This window comes from Phlebotomus argentipes, unplaced genomic scaffold (genome assembly GCF_947086385.1).
Source record: "Phlebotomus argentipes unplaced genomic scaffold, Phlebotomus argentipes genome assembly contig_47, whole genome shotgun sequence".
Taxonomy (NCBI): Eukaryota; Metazoa; Arthropoda; class Insecta; order Diptera; family Psychodidae; genus Phlebotomus; species Phlebotomus argentipes.
Genome location: NW_026776178.1, coordinates 117,943 through 125,693, shown reverse-complemented (window position 1 = coordinate 125,693; position 7,751 = coordinate 117,943).

The following is a 7,751-nucleotide window of genomic DNA, read 5'->3' as shown; positions in this document are numbered from 1 at the left end:
AAGTGAGGAGTTTTTCGAACGGATAAGCATCAATATCGAAGGGAGTTTGAAATGAAGGGTATTTGTTCTATGATATCCACTTAATGCAATAAAATCCCCCGAACGCTTTGCCTTAGACAGCAAATTGTGCTTAAGTTGGCCTCAAATTACAATGAGATAATTAATTTTTCACTGCTTTTTTCCCTTCCTTTTTCCAGCCTCATTACGACCATGGCAAGTAATCTCCACTAATGATAAATTCCCTCTTCCATGTCTAACGAAGATTGTGGATTTTTCCATCCACTGTCTTGACGCCGAAGCCCTTCCTTGTCGCCGAAGAAGCCAAATGCTGAGAATTGCAGAAATTAGTGGCGGGAAAAGGAGAGAAAAGTCAGTAATTTATGCTTCTAGCTGGTTTCCCGAAAATTGCGCCCAAAAGCCGAGAAAGTTTTCACATTTTGTGAGTGAGTATTTCTGTTGTTGGATTACAAGGCTTTCCAAGGGGAAATCTCCTATTTCCTCTCACTAATTAGAAGTGAGGGGAAGTTGTTAATTGGCAAATGTCTCGCTAAGACGACATACAAGAAGAATTCCAAATGACTGCTGCCGAGAGAATTTCCCACAGCAACAAGTTAGTATCACTTTGGATATGATTTTGTTGGACTTTCTCAATTTACAAAGCAGAATTTTAAAATATTACTCAAAAAAAAAACTATTTAATTTAGTAAGAATTTCACTGCAATTCCAAACACGATGTTCTGAAGGATTCCAAGAAACCTCTTCATGTGTAAGGAGATCATCTATCAAAAGCATAATTATACAACTCTTTGGCGAATGCGGAAATGGCAAACCGCAAAACACACTCACAACACACATTCCCACATAGTCACTCCACGTGCCCATCACTGCTTCTCTTCTGCAGACTCTGCGGCAAAGTCCTTAAAATTACCCGTGCTTTGTGCAATTTCCCGGAAATGTATACACAAGAGTCCTTCCTCATTTCTCTCTCTTTCTCTCTCTCTCGGCAGAGATGTGATTTAGCCAGAACATTACCCATCACATCCCAACGACGAGCTCTCCCCGCACGTGCTCGGCATTTAAATACTTTCAATCCTTGCACATTGTCTCCTCACTTCTGCACTTTTGTCCGTAATATCGCCAGGTGGTGCGCAAACATTCTCCCAAAAACATAATTAACACAGTTGGATCACGGATGAAAACCACCATCACATTGTGTAGCCTCATTGCCATTGTCTGTTATAATTTTCTACTGTGTATTTTACCTCTGTTCTCTTACTAAAATGATACAAATATACGAAAATCAAAGAACCAAGTCCACCAGTGCGGTTTCAATGTTAATAACCAATGCATTATTTCATTCATTTGACGTGCAATTCTGTGGAATATAGTTTATTTGACACCTGCAATAGTTGAGTCTTTGTGCCAATTATTTATGAATTGTATTCGCGACTACTTCTAAATGAAAATTCCTTCATTCCCATTGGAAATACGTAATGATTTCCAACAGTGTTTAACTTTTTATTTACAACACTTCAAGTCAAGTCTTATCGTATATCAATTGTGCTCCTTCTGGTGTATTACGTATCGCAAAAGCTGAAGGTGGAAGATGGATTCAGCTGAAGTTTCAATGAATTTATTTTAATGCCGAGTGAAGAAGCAATATATGAAGATATCACAGTTCCTTATCAATTATCGCGGGAGTTTGGGTGGAAAAGTGAATAAGCACTTTATGTCGCGAACGTATGTGAGTTATCCATGTTTATGTGGCGAAAGTGTGTGAACTTGCGATGATAACGGAGCTCCTTTGGCATCATCTGAAAGCTTTCTCTGCTGCTCCCCAAGTAGATATTCCCATTGTGCAATTCAATATATAAAGTTGATTATAGAGTGAAAATCTCAATGCTCAAATATGCTCTCTCCCTCTCCCTCTCTCCACCCACCGCCCATCCGCAGCGATGGTTTGACACGAGAGAAGAGTGCTTCGGCGAAAGAGGGTAAAAATGGGGGATGATATTAGTGTTATTGCTAGTTCTATGATGGTGTTTTCAGAACATTTCTTTTTACGTGAACGACGTGCTTCTGTCACAGTTTTCTTTTTGCTCGTCCTGTACTTTGACCTCGAAAGACGAGTCACGGGAGGAAAGTGCCATAAAAGGATCACTATAAGCATTATTTCAGATTTTTCACACAGAATTTCCATTAGAATTCATTCGGAAAAATTAAATGCGCATAGCAAAAATTGATTAGAAACCATTTGACAATCGCTATTATCCTTCAATTTTTGCGTTAAAGGCTTCAAACTCTCCTCAGATTCATGTATCTCTTAAGTGAATAAAGAATGGTGAAAGTTTTTGAATAAAGTGCGGAATTTGATAACGAAATATGCACTAATTCTTCCCCTAAGAACTTTCCTATCAACGTGAAACTCAGTTGAAACTCTTAAAAGGTTTTAGTTGCAAGCTTGTAATGTTTATCAAATAACTATAACTTTCGAGATACACTCTTGGGCGAAAGTTGTTGTGATCCACATGAGATTCGGATATGGCAAAAGGGTGGGTTTCCCAAGTCACGAGAGTATGTAAATATTTATGCAAATGCTGGTTCACTAGACCAGGGATTTAGTGTGGTAAATTGTTTGCTGTTAATCCCACAATGGGCTCAAATTATCTCCACATTTTCATGTTCATACATGAAGATTAAGAGCCATTTTACATACCTTTCTCACTATTCCAGACGCTAGAGTGTTATATTAACTCTTAAGCAAAGATCTGATTGCAAATATTTACTTGACTTCAAAGTTTATTTGACATTTTTTTCTTCAGTTACAGCAATTTAATGGATTTACGTGTTCCAAATGTGTTCTGCTAAACTTTACTTTTGCGAATCTATGAATAGAAGTCAATATATCGATGGAGAATAGAAAAAAAGACGAAATAATTTAAGGGTGTTCCCTCAGCTGACACATGTTCAGAAGTCAAGCTATTCACTAGCAATTTCACGGTAAAAAAACATGCGACACCGTAGAATGACGATGGAAAGAGTGCGGAGAATGAATTTATAGGTCGACAAGAGTACAACCAGGCGTCTCCATCGCAAGTGGAGGCGCCTGGTTGTGACACTGGCAATTCGCTTTTCCATCTCTTTTGTTGTTTCAGCACAATTTTCGAGTTGGAATATAAATATTTTCATTGCGAGAGACTCTATTTCAGTTATTTGATATATTTCTCGCGCTCAGCTGGCCACCAATTTTCCGCCAATGGGCGAAAAATGATGGAAATTAGAGGAAAATGAGAATGCCACTTGCCAAAATATTTATTCACTCACATTCCCAGTAATCGAGGGGTGTATTTTTTGAGAAAAATCAATTATCATTTACAAATGAAATGTATTTTGATTAATTACACGGTATTTAATGATCAATTAGCAAGAATATAATGTTTTATCTATAGTTATTAATGTGAAATGTTATTTGAATGAAAAGTTTTTAATTATTTCCATGAATTTCTGTATTATTTTTCGCTGAAAAGTCTTTTTCCTTTGTCAAATCTTGGTAAAAAAATGTAATTATGCTTGGTTTTTCACTTGTCAGTATTAATTAAGAACTTTATACAATGAGTCTTATGAAATTCCTGAAACAACACTGAGAACCTCGAGCTCATCATTAATGGAAGTTTTGCCCCTTGATATTATTAATAAATTGAGAATGAGAGAAATGCAAAAGGTGCGGAGGAATTCGGTGTCTCCTCATTGTTTGATGATTAAATTTCTACCCTGCTGATCAGAAATGTCCATTTGTGAAGTGACAAGGGAAGATAACCACCCATTGTGGGCTTCCAGTGCTCCGCAAATGAGATTAAATTTGTGTCATGAGATGCCTGCCAAGGTTGAAAAGGCCAAGGTGGCAAAATGCTAATGGCAATGAGAATGAGAGGTATTTCCTTCTCAACATTTTCCACGATCTGTTGACTTGCGGGCGTTGGAAATTAATTCCTCCCAAATTATTTTTCTGACTTTAGCTATATACGGAATTGGCACTTTGCTAATTTTCGACCTTCCTTCATGATTCTGACTTTCATTTCATTTTTTGACATTGGCAACAGTTCGTGCTGCCAATTTCTCGTGCGAAATCTCTGAAATACTTACGACATTTCCTTCTTCAGCAGTCCCTTTTAATTAGAGAATTATACAAAAGGTATTACATACCTCGTGGGGTTCTCATTTGTCACTCTACATTCAAACTTTTTGATGGTGAGTCAACCACAACATTTTTTTGCATAAATTCACACAAAATTAATTCACGTGAAATTTATATGTATAGTTGCAAGAATTTCCCAGCAACCGTGAAGAGTTATTTGTTTGAGAGTCAGCCAAGAGGGTGCATTGCATATTGTCCACAGAAGTAGCATGTAACCTTGCCTAAGATCATTGTGCACCTCACTTTGTAATAAATATGACTTTCATAGCCTGGAACGTGCGAGGAGCTCGAAATATGCTATTATCATTTGCATGGAAACGGCAAGAGAAGATTATGTTTTAAGTATGCAATGTGCCATATGACATACCAATTTTCATAATAAATTATTATATATGACTTCCTCGGTAGGTGCACGGGAAATAGGGATAAAATGGGTATATGAAACATTATAAAATATATTGGATGTAATTTTATTTATGTATGCAAGTGCCTGTGAAGACATTAAAGAAATTGAATCACAATGGGATATTGGTGCATTAATTATTACAAATGGGTGAAATTCTTAGAAGTAATTCAATTTGAGCATCTTTTTCCCTGCTTCCTTCTCGGTTTTCCTGCCCTCTAATCGCCTGTGAGCAAAAGGGTGGGTGTGAAAAATCGATGGTGGTGAGGAATTTTGAGAATTTGGGCATAACGAAAGATGCTCGAGAGCGGGAGGCGCCCTGAGCATTATTGAATGAACATCGAAAGCGCTAGATAACACGACAATGCTCCACATCTCGCCTTTTTGCCGCATACCACTCCACATTCTATCGATTTGTCTTGTGGCTTTCCAACACAAGTTGTCTACGTGCTGTTTGGGCTAGTATAATTTTTGCAGCAAAGTGGGCTGGGTGAGATATTTATTAAATTTAGAGCAGGAAATTTAGCAAAAGGCACAAGAAAACAATTTCCGACGACAAACAACAGTGAAGGCGGTGAAAGACGGAAATTGGCATCAAAAATCTAATCTCTCTCTCTCTCTTTCAGTTAGCATTTGAGGGTGCGGGCAATGTGGTGCAAAGTGGTCATGCAGGATGGGCCCAGCCTCGTCTTGATTGCATGACAAATTTATCCGCAGTGTCCAGATTTCTGTGGCGTCTCCGTGGCCAATTTGCGGGGCGGACTGGCCATCATCCGCCTCGTTTCGGGCGCCACAATGGATGGTTTTCATGGAGCGCGGAAGGGATTAATCTTGTCACACCCACGCTTGCTCAGCCTGATCTTCCCTGGGTGTCTCTGCCGAATTCTTGTGTCTACTGTGATGCGGTATTATTCGTGATAGCCTTCCTCATGGGCGCTTAACCCTCGTGTACATGACGCAATGATGATGGGATCGACACATGCGAGAGCTTCCGCTGGCCATTTCCACTCCATTTCGATTCCCCATTAATTGGACATGAGAATTTCTCACTCCCGGCCAATATTTCTTCCATCAACGTGAGCTCTGGCCTCAGGAATGTGACAGATATATTCCCTTGGATATGTCTGTGAAACTCATGAAATCATTTGAGGATTTCCAGGAATACAATTTTAATTATCAATTTCTCCATTCACAGGGAATTTATTGTATGGTCTAATTAATTTTAACTGAAATGTATTTATCAAAATATAATACTTTATAAGAATCTCCAAATTGGCATACGTTTAAAAAAAAATTATGGCCAATTGTTGTCAGAAAGAAGGAAATTATTTGAATTTGCTTTCACCAATTCTGACTTTATGCGTTTACATGAACATTTTGATGTCAGCTACAAGTTAATTAAATAGTTGAAGTGAATTTCCGGTGTTGCAAAACATATTTTTCGCTCCGGTTAATTTCCAGGTGATGATTTTCAATGAGTTTCCAGGGAAAATGTGAAATATGAAAGGGAGGAAAATGTGAGTGGAAGTAAAACCGCTTAAAACACGGCCCGGTAAAGCTCGCAATATTTGTTAAACTCATACTATAACTATTTATACGATATTTGCATTCATATTTTAATTTGATTTTACTTACCTGCATTTTAATTCTCATGGTTTTTTTTATTAGTAAGTAGAAAAGAGCAAAAACTTTTTGAAAAACGTACAGAAGTTTAAATGGAAAAATTCACCTTAGTTGGTGAGAAGAGAGAACTTTACTTGACTTTATGATTTTTCTTATTGCTTGACCAAGTAAGATGGATGTATGAAAGAAGTCCTGCGGAAAAATCAATGAAAACAATAAAGTTTCTCTATAGGAAAATAGCTCTCACCTCTGGGAAAGTCACTTGCGAAAGTTTCACCTCAATATAAAATATACCGCCTGAGTTTTGTTGGCTAAAGTGAGAAAACAATTCAAGGTTTGGTGTTTCTGAACTTGCAAACTATACGACGTATATTTTCAATTCTCCGCCCAATTATTGGCTCAATGTGGCTAACGGAAAATTGCACTTGAAATATGGTGAAATTTACGATGGCTGACCAGAAACCTCTGGAACACTTCCATTTCTACAGAATTGACGTTGGAAATAAATTGAAGTGAATTCTCTTTGCTGAACTCCACCCACACGTTTTTGGGGGTGAAATTGCTGAAGACACACAAAAATCCCGAAATTCTATTAATAACGACAAAATTCATTAAAATGACGAGCCTCGCGTTCAATTATCCCACGCAAACTGTTTGATGAACTTTTGAATCCGAGGGTGGCGCGCCCACTGACTCCGGATTCACCTGAATACAACGTCCGTCGGGGAAATGAATCGGAATTAAATGAACATCAAATAATCAGGAGCAGAACTCAGTGGGGAAACCACTGTAAATCCACCAAGTTTACCATCGTGTTGAACGCAAACGGGATAAATCAATGCTCACTAACTTATTGCAGTGGAAGTTCAAAGTGATAATATTACATTTCACTGTCATTATATATGCAGTGCTTTCATGTGAATAACTTCAACATGTTTTGGTGAGAATATTGCAATTACTTTTGGAGTGGTTACCTCAATTTTCTTTGATATAACTTTCACAAGTTGTGGATATTAATTAAACCACTAATAGTAATTTTGTTCACTGCATCGTTATAATGTCGACTTTGAATATTACAAGGTTAAAGAAAAATTATAAACTCAACTTGTTATTTCTTCTGCACAACTAACTATATATTACGTCAGTCTGTATAGCATTGTGTGCAGACAATGTTGAGAAAGAAAGGCAGAATTCATCACCTTATTGCTTTTCCATTGCTCACTAGAATGGTAAGTAATTTTCTCGCTTGACGAAAGGGTGGTTTGTTAGTCATTAAACTTGCCAACGATAACAATCTCATTTAGCAAATAACCAAAGACTATACGGAGATTAGTTTGCAAAGTGCTTTGAATGATAATAGATTTCTGGGAAAAGGGATAAATCATCTTTTTTTCAAGTACTTTTTTTATTTTGAATCCTCTTCACTTGATACCAAATAATTCAATGCATTGTTACTACATTTCACGCAATATTTGTGGGACAAAGGCGCCTGTGATTGTGATAAATTCATCCATTCAGCAGATGGTCGGG